Here is a 17,318-nt window from a genome sequence, read left to right as displayed (position 1 = left end):
CATCTACTATCAATTTTTATGTATTATTTATTTATTATTTGCTTAGGCATTAAGCTGCCATTTTGGGATCCTACTCAGTAGCATCCCAAATCCCCATGCTAGCATCATGCTGACAGAAAAGAGGAAGCAACCGAGCCCAAGAACCTGCTTGTTTTTAGACAGCCACTCTTCATCCACATTAACTGATATTAACATTTAATCTCCATATCCTAAAATTATTAATCCTGAAATGTCATTGATGAGGCCACCTCATCAGCACTCCTACTATAGTGCTACTAAACTTACGCAGCGCTGTACAAATTAACATGAAAAGACAGTCCCTGCTCAACAGAGCTTACAATCTAAATTGGACAGACGAACAGACAGCTAGGGGTGGGGAAATTGCAGTGGTAGGGGTGATAAGTGAGGGTGTTGAGTAAGAGAGTCATGGTTAGGAGCCGAAAGCAGTAGCAAAGAGGTGGGCTTTAAGCCTAGACTTGAAGACAGCCAGAGACTGAGCCTGACGTACTGGCTCAGGGAGTCTATTCCAGCATAGGGAGCTGTTCTTGATGTTCAAAAACTAGCCTGCCTAAAATAAAGCATCAGGAAAAGGGCTGCCTATAGCAGGATTTGTGACTGCTCTAGGTCCTTCAGCATATTTCCTTGCTGGCTCCCCCTCCCTTCCCTGCTCTACACCCAAGCAATCAGCAGAGCTGGTGACTATGGTGCCTGTGCCAGCCAATGATACAATGATGTTAGGATTTTGCATGGTAAGAAATATATTGTCCAATAACCTTGTGATGTCACTGTGCTGATGACATCATCCTGTGAGGTCTGTGACATCACAAAGTGCTCAGTTTAATGTGTGAGGAAAACTGGCAGCAGGGAGGCTGACTGGAGGAGTGCAAAGTGTGTGAGGAAGACTACAGGAAGAGCGCTGGGGAGCCGGCAGTGTGTGTGTGTGTGAGGGAGGCGGACAGCGGAGGTGCATGAGGGGGTCCAGGTGGACTGAGGCCAGAAGATGGAGAAGTCAGAGAACAGCATAGGAATAAAGTGCAGTTTGGAGGGAATCCTAACACAAGTTGTGGAAATAATGATCCTGGTAAGTAGGCAATAACTACTGTATAATAATCCTGGGAGCCAATACAGAAAGCTACCACAGGCCTATCCGCGTGGTTACCACACACTGAGCAATGAAGAGAGTGCATGTGTTAACTTGCACAGAATACATGGCCACACGAAGCATTAACATTTTTATTTATTTATTTTTATTACATTTATACCCTGTGCTTTCCCACTCATAGCAGGTTCAATGTGGCTTACATATTATATACAGGTACTTATTTGTACCTGGGCAATGGAGGGTTAAGTGACTTGCCCAGAGTCACAAGGAGCTGCCTTTGCCTGCAATGGGAATCGAACCCAGTTCCCCAGGACCAAAGTCCACCACACTAACCACTAGGCCACTCCTCCCTAATGTGAAAAAATTCTCACAGTAACTGTTCATCAAAAGCTCCCTAATGAGGTAAACGGGAGCTTTTGATGAACAGTTACTTTGAGAATTTTTTCACCAAGTCCAGACAGTGTACACGGGTTTGTAAAGAGAATTTTATGCCAGTTTTGTCTTGTTTGCAACCAGAAAGAAGCTTCTACAAGTCTCAAAGGCAGATGAAAGCAACAGACATGAGCATGTGTCTGGCCAAAGGGTGTCTGGACACACGTGCACTTACCGCAAAGCCTTTGTGCGCATGTAATTTCATAGAATCCGGGGGATTAGCCACAAATTTTCATTGCATAAAATTTGCATCCGCATGCACCTCTACTGTAATCCTTTTTTGCATCAGCCCCCTGATATACGCTAGCACAGGCTGCAACAAACAGTAGTCATAATAATAATCATGGTAAGATCTGACCCAGGCTATGACAGGCAGACCTAAGAGCAACTGTGAGTATCCCCCATCAATTCCTGCTACCCCAGAAGGAATGGAAGAAGATCTGATTTTGGAATCCTTATGACATTTGCTTTTTCCCTGCTGCCTGATGGTTCAGTACCTGTGGACATATTCCCTTCCTTCTTTCTCCACAGGGAGCCGTGGACTTCTCTTTGGAGCAGTGGCAGACAATCCGTATGCTACCCCAGCTCACTCCTCAGACACTCCTCCACTGAGTCTTTGTGTCCGAGGCATCAATATTCACTATCCCTGTGGCAAAGATGCCAGGTGTCCAATTAATAAGCTTGGACTCAAAGCTCATGAAAGGCAGTTGTACACTTCTATGCAAGCAGAGAGATATTCCAGGACTGGTTGAAATAAAGAGAGTTAGCTAGCAGAACCTGCAGGAAATATTGCACACACCTCAACTTAGAAATGAGGTTCATGACCAGGGGCACAGTCATCCCTCAGATTTGTGTGTGTGTGTGTGTGTGGGGGGGGGGCAATATATCTTTCCTTCTCCCACCCCCCGTGCATGTTAAAAATATGTTTGCTGACAGAAATGCCGATGTCCCACCAGCCAAAGAAATTTGGTGCCCAAACCGCTCCCTTCCTTCTTACGCTGCTGCTATAATGTGGAAGTCAGTGGTGTGCCTCCATCCAGACTCCGGGATTCCCCAAGCATGCTTGGTTCTTGTGTGAACAGAATTTCTTTGGCTGACAGGGCTTTGGCATCTCCGCCAGCCATTTAATAGAGTGCTGCAGATTTGGAGGGGGGCCTCAGGCCCCCAAGGCACCCCCCCATGGCTACGCCACTGTTCATGACTGCATGGTATGTGTGCAAAACCCATTTGAACCCTGTACCCCTCAGAAAAAAAACGCACCCATTAAAAAAATAGATTGCTTGTGATTTTATCAAATTCCTTGCTTCCTGATGGATGTGGAGATCTGGGAACAAGGGAGGCAGCGATTAGAAATGAACAGCAATCTGATAGAACCCTGCTCTCTGCCCTTCGGAATAACCTTCGGAAGTATCAATAGAAAGCACTCTGCAAATTAAATGAACAGCAGGTGGAGGAGGGGTGTTGGGTGAGTCAGGGAGAAAAAAGTCTGGAATTAATATTGGGGATTGGCAACATGAGGTCTATCTCTGCGGCCATTGTCAGGAAATATTTTACATTCAGATAAATAAATAGGGACTGCAGTGACATAATCATAGAATCTAAAAAAGACCTAAACGCAGCTGCCCAGAAACATGGATTCTTAAATTGTGAACCTCTAGACACAGGAACCTCAATTTGACAATCCCTAGCTTTGTACAGCCTGAGCCTTCACTTAACAGACCAGAGGCCCCAGCACTACTACTACTATTTAGCATTTATATAGCGCTACAAAGCGTACACAGCGCTGCACAAACATATAAGAAAGACAGTCCCTGCTCAAAGAGCTTACAATCTAATAGACAAAAATAAAGCAAGCAAAGCAATCAATTTGTAGAGGAAAGAGGAGAGGAGGGTAGGTGGAGGCAAGTGGTTACAAGTCAAAAGCAATATCAAAGAGGTGGGCTTTTAAACTAGATTTAAAGATGGTCAAGGATGAGGTAAGACGTAGGGGCTCAGGAAGTCTATTCCAGGCATAGGGTGCAGCAAGACAGAAGGAGCGAAGCCTGGAGTTGGCAGTAGTGGAGAAGGAACAGATAAGAAGGATTTATCCATGGAACGGAGAGCACGGGAAGGGGTGTAGGGAAGGACAAGTGTGGAGAGATACTGGGGAGCAGCAGAGTGAATACATCTATAGGTCAGCAGAAGAAGCTTGAACAGGATGCGAAAACGGATAGGGAGCCAGTGAAGCGACCTGAGGAGAGGGGTAATATGAGTAAAGCGACCCTGGCAGAAGACGAGACGGGCTGCAGAGTTTTGAACCGACTGGAGAGGGGAAAGGTGACTAAGTGGGAGGCCAGCAAGAAGCAGATTGCAATAGTCTAAATGAGAGGTGACAAGGGTGTGGATGTGGGTTCTGGTAGAGTGCTCGGAAAGAAAGGGCCGGATTTTACGGATGTTGTAAAGAAAGAAACGACAGGTCTTAGCAAGAGGAGAGAGAGGAGAGAGAGGAGTCAAAGATGACCCCAAGGTTTCGAGCCGAAGAGAAAGGGAGAATGAGAGAACCATCAACAGAAACAGAAAACGCGGGGAGGTGGGTTGGGGGGGGGGTGGGGAAATGAAAAGCTCGGTTTTGGTCATGTTTAATTTCAGGTGATGTTGAGACATCCAGACAGCAATGTCAGACAAGCATGCTGAAACTTTGGTCTGGATGGAAGGTGAGATATCAGGGGTAGAAAGGTAGATTTGGGAGTCATCAGCATAGAGATGGTAGGAAAAGCCATGGGATGAGATTAATGAACCAAGGGAAGAAGTGTAGATAGAAAAGAGGAGGGGACCAAGAACAGAACCCTGAGGGTACGCCGACAGGCAGACAGATGGAAGTAGAAGAGGATCCACCAGAGTGAACACTGAAGGTGCGGAGGGAGAGGTAGGAAGAGAACCTGGAAACCAAGCACTCTCTAACTTACTCTCCATTACGGCTGCCTCACCACTGTTATCTAATCATATACTAACAAAGCTTCTATTTTATCCCTCTGCATATGCTGCACCAAATTTCACCCCCAGTACATACAACCCACTAAGATATGTTCTGTTCTGGCCCTCTAAACCCATAGCTCTTCCATCAGCTACAGCCTTAAAAAAAAAAAAAAACCTCAGCTGCAAATATTTAGTACACACTTGCTCCTGTGGTTAGTCTAGACCAGTGATGGCGAACCTTTCAGAGACCGAGTGCCCAAACAGCAACCCATCGAATTATTTATCGTAAAGTGCCGGTACTCATTATGGGCGGGGTCACCACATATGACTTCACACCTATGATAGCCACACCCCTTACACCAGCCATGGCGCATATAAACAGACATCATTGACTAGTATAGGAGAATAAAATAACATGATTTTCTTTCATTATAAATCATTTCTGTAAGCTGTTACAGCTCCAGTATACCCAGTGCAAAATAAGACAGCAGATGTAAATTCTCAAATTGGACATATTCCAAACACTAAAATGAAAATAAAATGATTTTTTCTACCTTTGTTGTCTGGTGACTTTGTTTTTCTGATCATGCTGGCCCAGTATCCGATTCTGCTGCTATCTGTCCTCTTAACTCCGTTTCCAGGGCTTCCTTTCCATTTATTTCTTTACTTTCCTCCTTTCTTCTTCATTTCTTGCCCTCCATACATGTCCAGCAACCCTCCACTCCCCTCCAGCCACAAATGTCCAGCCACCCTCCCCTCCAGCCAGCCTCCTCTCCCCCTGCCCTCCCTCCCAGCACCAGGCAGCCCTCCCTCCCAGCACCCAGCATCAGGCTTCCCACCCAGCACCCAACATCAGGCCTTCCTCGCTCCCACCCAGCACCCAACATCAGGGCTCCCTCCCTCCCAGCAGCACCCAGTAGCAGGCCTCCCTCCCACCCAGCACCACACAGCACAAAGCCTCCCACCCACCCAGCACCAGGCCTGCCTGCCTGCCTCCCTCCCAGAACCAGGCCTGTCTCCCACCCTCCCTCCAACCAAAGAAGCATCAGGAACCTCCCTCCTCCTCTGAAATTTAAAAAGCGTACCGTCCTCAGGGTTAAGGCGGCGTGCGTCGGCAGCGAAGTGCATGTTCTTCGCTCGACGTGCCTTCGGCCTTCCCTTCTGTCTTTCAAGCTCTGGTCCCGCCCCATAGGCGGGACCAGAGCTTGAGAGACAGAAAGGAAGGCCAAAGGCACGCCGCACGAAGAACACGCGTTTTGCTGCCACTGCCGACGCATGCCGCCTTAACCCTGAGGAGTAGGACGACAGTACGCTTTTTAAATTTCAGAGGAGGAGGGAGGTTCCTGATGCTTCTTTGGTTGGTTGGAGGGAGGGCGGGAGGGAGGCTGAACTGGTGCTGGGAGGGAGGGAGAGTGGGTGGACCAGCGACAGCGCGCGTGAGATAGGTTCACCATCACCGGTCTAGACCATTGATTTTCAACCTTTTTCATCACATTTACAAGGCACAAAAATTGTCAAGGTACACCTCCGAGTCCTCCCTTCACTAATCCACCAGGGTTAACTGGCACTGAGCACCTCCATGTCCTCTCTTACTTCACTGCAGCTGCAATTACTTTCTACCCGGGCTGATGCTGCACTTGGAGGACACCAATAGATCATGTGACCTCTGATGCTGCTGGCCCGTGCATGCGTCAATGTGAGCCTTGCTGCATCAGCCAGGACAGGGAAGTTGCGTTAGAAGGGAGTGGAATGCGGCAGAGGAACAGCGTCAGGGCAGATGCAGGCAGCCTATCAGAATTGCTGCTGCGCTGGTGACCTCTGAGCAAAAACATGATTTAAGTTAGACAGGGAATGTGAGAAAAAGTGAGGGAAACCTCAGATTGGGATGGTGAGAATAGGAAGAAATGATGGACTGCGGGGGGGGGGGGGGGGGGGGGGGTAGAACTGTGGGCCCCAGGGCAACTGGCCTATTTCCCCCCCTATAACGCTGGCCTTGCCTAGATGGGATTCCAGCGGGAACCCTGTGGACTCCCCATACAGCCCTGGGCCACGGCACACTGGTTGAAAAAGCCTGAAACAACCAAAAGTCCATCAAGCCCAGCAGCATCCTGTTTCCAACAGTGGCCAATCCAGGTCACAAATACCTAGCAAGATCCAAAAAAAAAGTACAAAACATTTTATACTGCTTATCCCAGAAATAGTGAATTTTTCCCCAAGTGATCTATGGACTTTTCCTTTAGGAAGCCGTCCAAACCTTTTTTAAACTCCACTAAGCTAACCGCCTTTACTCTGGCAACGAATTTCAGAGTTTAATTACACGTTGAGTAAAGAAAACTTTTCTCCGATTCGTTTTAAATTTACTACATTGTAAGTTCATCGCATGCCTCCTAGTCCTAATATTTTTGGAAAGCTTAAAGACGCTTCACATCTACCCGTTCAACTCCACTCATTATTTTATAGACCTCAGCCGCCTTGTCTCCAAGCTGAAGAGCCCTAGCCACTTTAGCCTTTCCTCTTAGGGAAGTTGTCCCATCTCCTTTATCATTTTCGTCATCCTTCTCTGCACCTTTTCTAATTCCACTATATCTGTTTTGAGATGCGGCAACCAGAATTGAACACAATATTCGAGGTGCGGTCACACAATGGAGCAATACAAAGGCATTATAACATCCTCATTTGTTTTCCATTCCTTTTCTAATAATACCTAACATTCTATTTGCTTTCTTAGCCGCAGCAGCACATTGAGCAGAAGGTTTCAATGTATCAACGACGGCACCTAGATCCCCTTCTTGGTCTGTGGTTCCTAACGTGGAACCTTGCATGACGTAGCTATAATTCAGGTTCCTCTTTCCCACATTCATCACTTTGCACTTGCTCACATTAAACGTCATCTGCCATTTAGACGCCTAGTCTCCCAGTCTTGTAACGTGCTCTTGCAATTTTTCACAATCTTCCTGCGATTTAACGACTTTGAATCATCAGCAAATTTAATTACCTCACTAGTTACTCCCATCTCTAGGTCATTTATAAATATGTTAAAAAGCAGCGGTCCCAGCACAGACCCCTGGGGAACCCCACTAACTACCCTTCTTCATTGAGAATACTGACCATTTAACCCTACTCTCTCTGTTTGCTATCTTTTAACTAGTTTTTAATCCACAAAAGAACACTACCTCCTATCCCATGACTCTCCAATTTCCTCTTGAGTCTTTCATGAGGTACTTTGTCAAACGTCTTCTGAAAATCCAGGTACACAATATCAACCGGCTCACCTTTACCCATGTTTGTTCACCCCTTTTTCAAAGAGGCAAGATTTCCCTTCACTAAATCCATGTTGAGTTTGTCTCATTAATCCATGCTTTTGCATATGCTCTGTAATTTTGTTCTTAATAATAGTCTCTACCATTTTGCCCGGCACCGATGTCAGACTCACCGGTCTATAATTTCCCGGATGTCCTCTGGAACCTTTTTAAAAAATTGGCGTTACATTGGCCACCCTCCAATCTTCCGGTACCATGCTCGATTGTTGAGTAAACATAGCTGCTGGTAGATAATTGTTCACAGGGATCCAGTAATTGAATGGTAATAGAGTTTAAATAGACATTTAATAGAGCTCTGCTGCAGTTCATATTCTGTTTAGACTCAGCAGACTGGAACCGACGCAGAAACTTACTGTGAACCTCACTGCATGGTCATTGCCAACATTACTGGCCAAGCAATGCAGAGAGGAGTTGAGTGCGGGTACTAACTTGTGCAGAAGACACGGCCGCACAGTGTATTGAAATGGATGCTAATGAGGTCATTAAGCATTCCATTGCATTGCACATAAAAGAGGGTTTGGAATGCGCAGTTACGGTAAGAAATGTTTTGCTAGGTCCAAGACTCGACTTGAGCCTCTTGTACCGGATAGCTTTCCTGTCAAGTGCCTGAGCAATGACTGGCTGAGGCACTGACAGGAAAGGTGACATAAAAAAAATTCTGGCAGTCTGGATCAGCTCCCTCTAACCTGTGTCCCGAGAAACAGGCCCCCAAACCCCAACTTAAATAAATTCCTGGTGTCTCGTGAACCCTCCAAACCCCTGACTGAAAAAAAACCCCCTTTCTTGCACCCCCACCCCCTCTGAAAAAAAAAAAAAAAACCTTTCCAAGGTGTCCAGTGCACCTCAACCCCTCCCCAAGGCCACCAAACCTCCTCCCAGTTCATATCTCAAAGGAGGAAGAAGTGATGCCCATTTGCTTCTGCCTCTGAAAGGTGGTGGCGCCAGCCCTGCGAAATGTTATCAGTCTGCCATATTGACATTTTTCCCTTATTTGGTAGTTGGGCAAACTGACCTCGCCCAGTGTGTGCTGCCATTTTTCAAAGGGGGGAAGTGCAGCTACATACTAGAGAAAAGGTTTTTTTTTTTTACAGTCAGGATCAGGGAGGGAGCGCACTAGACATCAGGGATATACTTAAGTTGGGGGAGTCAGTTTGTCAGGGCATGGTTGGTGACATTTTGCAATGAGGTGTAGATTACTGCCACAATTGTAACACAGCAGTAATGTGCATGCTGAGATGCTTTTGAAGCACTAATTTTGTGACAGATCCATGTCTCTGCCAGGAGGCTTTCTATATTGGCCCATGTTTACTTTGGACACCTTAGGGAACGTGTTGATGGGAGAGGTGGATTGTTCAGTTAAAAGGCCTTGGAGGCTGGGTTGTTTCTTTGCACCTCAAATAAAGTCTTAAAGCCAACAACTGTAAAATTCAAATTTGAATGTGAAAGAAACAGTAAAATTCAAAGTTAAATGTGAAAGAAACCAACTTATTATGCCTTGCAGTTTCCAGCCTCTTATTAATGCATAAATGTACCTAAGAAGCCCAGACCTGTAGCATAATACAAAAGGGGTTGCTAAAATCTGAGCCACCCCAGGAGATCTCTGCTTCAGACAGGCACAGCTGGATGGCTGCAGAGAATATGTTTTTCTTCATTCTTTTACCTACAATTCTAATTATTGTGTTTAGAAAAAGTACGACTTTTAAATTACTGCTGACATTTTATATTGTTTTTAAGAAACCAATAATTCTTATTATCGGATTATTCAGTTTCTATCTGCATTCTGCCTTCCTGCCTCTTCTAAGTACATAAGTAAATACCACACTGGGAAAAGACCAAGGGTCCATCGAGCCCAGCATCCTGTCCACGACAGCAGCCAATCCAGGTCAAGGGCACCTGGCAAGCTTCCCAAACGTACAAACATTCTATACATGTTATTCCTGGAATTGTGGATTTTTCCCAAGTCCATTTAGTAGTGGTTTATGGACTTGTCCTTTAGGAAACCGTCTAACCCCTTTTTAAACTCTGCCAAGCTAACCGCCTTCACCATGTTCTCCAGCAACGAATTCCAGAGTCTAATTGTGCGTTGGGTGAAGAAACATTTTCTCCGATTTGTTTTAAATTTACTACACTGTAGTTTCATCGCATGCCCCCTAGTCCTAGTATTTTTGGAAAGCGTGAACAGACGCTTCACATCCACCTGTTCCACTCCACTCATTATTTTATATAACTCTATCATGTCTCCCCTCAGCTGTGTCTTCTCCAAGCTGAAAAGCCCTAGCCTCTTTAGTCTTTCTTCATAGGGAAGTCGTCCCATCCCTGCTATCATTTTAGTCGCCCTTCGCTGCACCTTTTCCAATTCTACTATATCTTTGCGACCAGAACTGAACACAATACTCAAGGTGCAGTCGCACCATGGAGCGATATAACGGCATTATAACATCCTCACACCTGTTTTCCATACCTTTCCTAATAATACCCAACATTCTATTCGCTTTCCTAGCCGCAGCAGCACACTGAGCAGAAGGTTTCAGTGTATCATCAACGATGACACCTAGATCCCTTTCTTGGTCTTTGACTCCTAACGTGGAATCTTGCATGACGTAGCTATAACTTGGGTTCCTCTTTCCCACATGCATCACTTTGCACCTGCTCACATTAAACGTCATCTGCCGTTTAGCCGCCCAGTCTCCCAGTCTCGTAAGGTCCTTCTGTAATTTTTCACAATCCTGTCGCGAGATAACGACTTTGAATAACTTTGTGTCATCATCTGATCTATGGATTGGAATTATTAATATTTACTAATCAACATAAACTTTTGTTGCTTTTCAGTAGTCGAAGTCCAATGTTAGCCAAAAAGCAGGAGAAAAACCTCTGCAGAAGCGCACAAAGCAACACGAACAGCAAAGGTGATCCACGGAAGGAAGAACAGGCAGGAATTCACCAAAGCAAGTTTTATTGAAGAGGGACCCGACTCGGCCAAGTTTCAGCTTTCTTTCATCAGGGGTCACCAGATTCTTCAAAACAAAACTTAAAGAGTTTACTCTAGCAGAGAAACTTGTCACCGATGCTGCTTTTACATTTGGCAGATGATGAGTTTCTCTGCTGGAATGAACTCTTGTTTTGAAGAATCTGGTGACCCCTGATGAAGGAAAGCCAACATTTGGTCAAATTGGGTCCCTCAATAAAAATTTGCTTTGGTGAACTCCGGCCCGTTCTTCCTTCCATGGATTACCTTTGCTGTTTGTGTTGCTTAAATGTTACCCAAATCTGGTCTAGGTGTATGTTAAGGGAAAATTAGGTCCTTACCTGATAATTTTCTTACCTTTAGTCACAGCAGATGAATCCATTAACTGATGGGTTGTATCCACCTACCAGCAGGTGGAGATAGAGAACACTGAAAGTACACAGTGATCCAGGACGTCCAGCCCCTTCTACCTTCAGTATATGAAATTTCCAAAGCAGAGTGAAGAAGACAAAATAACATGAACTTTCCTCACAGTGAACAAACGCTCCCTGAACCGGAGGGACCTTCTCAACCTCCTGCTATATAACAGCATGTAGCATCTCTGAGAGCTTGTCTTCACGTACTCCTGAAGAGACAAAACATCTGTATGAAACATCTGTACAAAAACAAAGTCAGAAAGGGAGGGGATGCAGGCGAATCCGAAGCAGAACCTGCCCTATCAAGGGCCAGGGAAGGAACACGTACAGGAGGCCCGAAGACCAAGGTTGAGCCAGTGCATCCAACCCTGCAGCACAAGGGTCTCTTCTTCTGCTGAAGAAGCGAGGGACTTTGGCATTTGCACATGACGCCATGAGATCCAATCCTGGAATCCACCATTTGGCACAAAACTGAAGAAAAGCTTCCTCGGCAAGTTCCCATTCCGCCGGGTCAAGTTGATGCCTGCTGAGGAAATCAGCTTGCACGTTGCTTTGACCGGCAATGTGAGCCGCGGACAGCAGCTCCAGGTGGCGCTCGGCCCAGTAGAAAATCTCAGACGCCTCCGTGGCTAGGGCTCTGCTGTCATGTTGTCTGAAAGAACTCGGACTGGGAGACCCTCCAAAGTCCTGTGGAAGGCCAGAAGAGCTTGGAATATCACTTTCAGCTCCAAGCGATTGATGGACCACCCCGCTTCCACGGTTGTCCACTGACCCTGAGCATAGTGTCCCAGGCAATGTGCTCCCCAGCCTGATAGGCTAGCATCTGTTATCACCAGGTGCCAAGAGGGGAGAGCCAGCAGCATCCCTCATCATAGCATCGTAGCATTGAGCCTGCCATGAGTGGGAAAGCGCGGGGTACAAATGTAACAAAAAAATGATGTTGGAGAGCCACCAATTCATGCTGCGCTGGGCCGCAGGGAGCCACAGAAGCCTGTGTTGGTATTCCTGGGAAATCGGAGACCATTGCCTCAGCAGGGAAAGTTGCAGGGGTTCACCCACAGGGTAAAAGTGACACATAGCCCTAGCCACTTTCAATGGGCCATCAGGTTCAGACCATTGAGCTGTAATAAGCTCTTGGATAGAGTCATGCACCGGAAAATCCCGAGAAGGCTTTCTAGTACTGGCCATCTTAGGGTTAATAGAAGAGGCTGTGGCCATGTCAGGATCGTCAATACTGAGGGCCTGTAAGGCATCAGAAATGAGAGCTGGCAGCTCGTCGCGGTGGAAAATCCATACTGCTTTAGGGTTATCCAACTCCTGTGGCAAGCAGACCCATCAAAATCCCCGAAACCAGACAACGGGGGAGAAAGGGGTGGTCACTCATCTGTGTTTAGCCTCAGCCAAGAGCTCGGGGGAAGAGATAAAGTCTCCAGCAGACGCTGGGCTTTCAAAACCTGGAGGCAATCCAGTCCGCAGTAAATTTTCAGAAGGCTCAGGCAGGGCTCTTTTTTAACATAAAGGCCCTATGCATCAGCAGCACATATTCAGGAGCAAAAGATGCACCCTGACCATCCGCTCATATTAGGGGAAGCGGAGGTATGAGCCTCTCTAGAAACCTCGAGGAGTGGCGTCCCCCTGCACTCAGACTCCTCAGCCACAGCGCGGGTCGAGTCATGTGGCGCAACCAAAATGGCGCCCGCTGCAAACTCTGTCGGGCGGGAAGAATCACCGCCATCCATGCTCGTGCCAGCATTAGTGTCTAAGCAGCACGTGCTGCAAAGCCCCGCTGCTGTCCTGCGTTTTCCACATCGGGAGCAGTGCTTAACTGCTTCAGCAGCCATCGCCCTTCTTCGGCGGAAAACAGAAACAAAATTGCAGCGGCGCACCAAAACTTACCCCGCACAGGAATGCTGTCAGCGGGAACCTCCCCGGAGGAGCTGGGCACCACTCTCCACACCTCTGGAGACCGAGTCAAACGAGCTCCGGTCAGGCTGCGAAGTTCCAGGAGCGCTGGAGAAAGCCTCAGAAGTTGCTGCGCTGTTAAAACGAGCCTCTTTTTTTTTATACTGTGAGGAAATTTGGAGGCAGGCAGCCACAGAAGGAATCCGGGAGGAGGGGGAAATGGGGTAAGGCAGGGACAGGGAAAACCAAGTATGCCTTTAAAATGGGCACCACCAGCCCTACACCCTCGCTTGACTGGCAAAGCACAGGAGCCACCCCAGGCATAAATCCAGGAGCTGAGAAAGCGACGACGTCCACATCTGCTGGGAGATAAGAGATATACTGAAGGCAGAAGGGGCTGGACCAGGGTTGCCAAATAAAAAAAAAAATTCCTACACAAAACCGTCAAAAACCCGCCCAAAAACCATACACACCCCACCCCGATGTCATCACCCCCACCCCCGACGTCATCAACCCCGCCCCTTCCGTCATCACCCCGTCCCCTCTGTCATCAGCCCGGCCCCCACCGTCATCAGCCCCACCCCCATCGTCATCGCCCCACCCAAAACGTCACAAACTCCGCCTCTGACATTAGCCCCACCCCCGCCGGCCGAAAAACCGCCCCAAAACCCGCACAGAAAAAACAAAACGAGCCCAAAAAACCGCAACCTGCCGCGGGCAAAAGTTTCCTGCGGCGGGTTGCGGAAACCCGCCCAATTGGGCGGGAAAACCGCCCATCTGGCAACCGGTGGGCTGGACGTCCAGGATCACTGTGTACTTTCAGTGTTCTCTATCTCCACCTGCTGGTAGGCGGATACAACCCATCAGTTAATGGATTCATCTGCTGTTGATGACAAGGAATTATCCTTTAGAAAACTTAAAACAGATTTCTGGAACTTCTGCTCTCTGCACAACCCATCTGGGAGTCTGGAAATTCAGCCTGACTCCCCTCTCCCTCCTCTCCTTACTCCATGGTTTGCTTTTCTGATTCATGAGCAAAGATTTCATTTTTGGCCAATTCACAAATTCCTGACAGCTTTACTCATTAAAGTCTGAACTAGAATTGCTTTTTTCTCCAGCCAAGAGCACTGATTCTCATCATGATGCTACGGGCTCCTAAAGCCAGAAGGGCTCTGTCACCAGTGAAATCAGAAATAGGGGTTTTAGCCAGTGTTGATGATGGAGCATCAGAGCTCTTTGGAGATTGCAGGAATATGAAGGGACAGCCTATGAGTGTGATCTTTGGCCTTTCTGAGGGAACGATGGATGGAGCAGCAGCAGAGTTCTTGAAAGGTTCTTTGCCTTCTCGAGCTCGAAATGGTTAAGGCAGAAGATTTCTGCTTTCTAGGCTCCCAAGTTTCTGTGTCAGTGTTGGTGGGACCTAAATAATTTACTGATAAGTTAGACAGCGAGTACACGTCTAGATATGTATGTGTGTGTATGTGAAGTAACAAACCTCCATGTAAAGAAGTTTCCAGCTATGTGATATCCTGTGCTAGTATTCGCTGCTGCACACTTTGTAGACGGACGTTCACAGGGGTGGAGTTTGGGAGGAGCGTGGGCAGGTGCATAGTTAGGCACATACACACCAATATTCAGCTGGTGGCAATCAGTGTTGTTTTAAGCACTGACTTCCACTAGCTAAATTAGACGTGGATATTTCATGCTGGGCCATGTCCGGGTGCTGGCACTGAATATCTGTGTATAACAAGGCATTTGCTGCTCACCGGCACTTGTGTGGGTCCTGGCTGATATTCAGCTCTGATCCATGTAACACACTTATACAGGTCCTGGCTGAAAATCTAGTCCCCCAAGCACCTTCCCTCAGTTCTGATCCTCCTCTATAGCCCACCCATTCTGAATTCCCTCCCAATTCAAGCCCCGCCAACTTAGCACCCTCGATGCTCCTGTCACCCACTCAACCCCCCAAGAACTCCCGGGACTTACCCAGGGGGCTATCCCTGGTGGTCTAGCGGAAGGGGGCAGGAACGGTCTCTGCTTCTGCTCCCACCCTGTCTGACTGCAGGTGCAAAATGGTGCATGCTGCCTCCTAGTGGTAGTCTTGTGGTACTACTGCTAGGGAGTCAGCCATCCATATAAGTGAATATTGAAGAGGGGATCAGATGGGGAGGGCCTGAGTTGGGGGTCATTGGATCGAGGGGGCCTAAGCTGGGAGGGGGGAATCAGAGTGAGGGGATTGTGAAGATTGGGGCAGGGCATTGGATTGGCAACCCAGAAGCTGTGACCGGATGTTGTGTGGGTGCCAGCCAATATTCAGTTCTGGCACCAACACAGTTATGCCTCCAAAGAAAGGAAGTCTGTTGTGTGGTCACTCGCTCTGAATATGGCCCATGCCTGGATAAGTGCTGGCTCTTCCTTGATTCTGCCCCCGGACCAACCCTCCACTGCCCAGTTTTTGAATGGAGGGTTAAAGCTGATATTCAGCAGAACTGCTTTGGCAAGTGCCGCTGAATACTGGCAGCTGGCTCAGAGTAGTTTAGCTGGGAAGAAGCCTCTCTTGCTTGGTTAAACCCCTTTAAACATTGGGCTCATAGATTACAAAAGACAGTCATCTCCACGCATACTTTCACAATCTAGACATCAGAGGGCTACTGAAACTGGGGTTTTTGGTTTCAAACAAAACTGAATCTGCAGCCAAAATCTGTCAAGTTGAACCCCAAACCATCATCCTCCACCCCCGGCAGAGAATGGGTCTCCCCGGCCCACCCTCCCCTTTGGCAGAGAATGGGTCCTCCTGAGCCCCCCCCCCCCCCCCCAGCAGAGAATGGGTCTGCCCAGGCTGTCCGCCTCCTGACTACAAATGCAGCCCTCCCTCCACCCTCCCTAGGCCAGCTTTCATAAAACAGGAAAGAACAAACACTGAATAAAACATTAAACTCAGATACATACAAACTGTGGTGTTTTCACTGTTTTTTCCTTGCACATTTACGTTTGGGATCTTATAGTGTGTAATTTCTGTTGACTATTGCTTTTTTGATTTTTATCATATCATTTTCACATATTCACTCTGTGCACTCTCTCGATTCTTCTCTTTTTTGCACCACCTTTTATAGCGGTGTTCCAATAATCTGAGTTTCATGTTTTATTCAGTGTTCGTTCTTTCCTGTTTTATGAAGGCCTTTCCTAGCATACATACCCTTTACATGTTTTTCTTTTTCTTCTTCACAGACAGTGTGTGTTTCATTTATGTAAGTTTAAAGACATTAACAGATTGCATTAAGGTGCGTTTTTTTTCTGCTCTCCAACACAGGCACATTTCACCTTCACACATACTTCTTAACCATGATTATCACTTTGTATGATTTTCTATTTCAGCTTGCTAAAGATGTTTTACTGTAACAACAAGTCCATTTGTAATATACATATGTATGCACATATTTAAGCATTTAGTACAACCACATTTCATTATTTTATCCACTTCTTGTTTGTACTTTATTTTAAAAGTCAATTGATTCTTACCAATGTATTTTGAGTATTTTACTTTGTTTTTTTTTTTACATGTTTGTAAAAAACATGTTTTTTTTTTTACATGTTATTGTTTAATTTTAGATCCCTGAGGCAGGCACTTAGCCAGAACACAGTGTAGTGTTGGGTATTCTCAAGAATAAAGTATATGATCTTTCCTTCATCCTCCAGTTGTTCTTTGGCAGAGAACTACTGGCTACACTACTCTTTCTGTGTGGGTTGAAATTCCATGTAGAAAAGGGAAAAGGACGGTGATAGGAGTGTACTACCGTCCGCCTTGCCAGGATGAGCAGATAGACGCAGAAATGATAAAAGAAATCAGAGACGCAAACAAAATGGGCAATGTGATAATAATGGGTGACTTCAATTATCCAAATATAGACTGGGTAAATGTAACATCGGCACACGCTAGAGAGGTACAATTCCTTGACGAAATCAAGGACAGCTTTATAGAGCAGCTGGTGCAGGAGCCGTCAAGAGAAGGAAAAATTCTAGACTTGGTCCTTAGTGGAGCGCATGATCTGGTGAGGGACGTTATGGTACTGGGGCCGCTTGATAACAGTGATCATAATATGATCAGTTTTGATATCAACCTTGAAGTATCTATATACATAGGAAGTCAAATACGTTAGCGTTTAACTTTAAAAAAGGAGACTATGATAAAATGATAAGAACGGTTTAAAAAAAAACTTAGGGGGGCA

Source organism: Microcaecilia unicolor, chromosome 13, assembly GCF_901765095.1.
Source record: "Microcaecilia unicolor chromosome 13, aMicUni1.1, whole genome shotgun sequence".
Taxonomy (NCBI): Eukaryota; Metazoa; Chordata; class Amphibia; order Gymnophiona; family Siphonopidae; genus Microcaecilia; species Microcaecilia unicolor.
The sequence above is the reverse complement of the archived record's forward strand: the minus strand, read 5'-3'. Positions refer to the sequence as shown.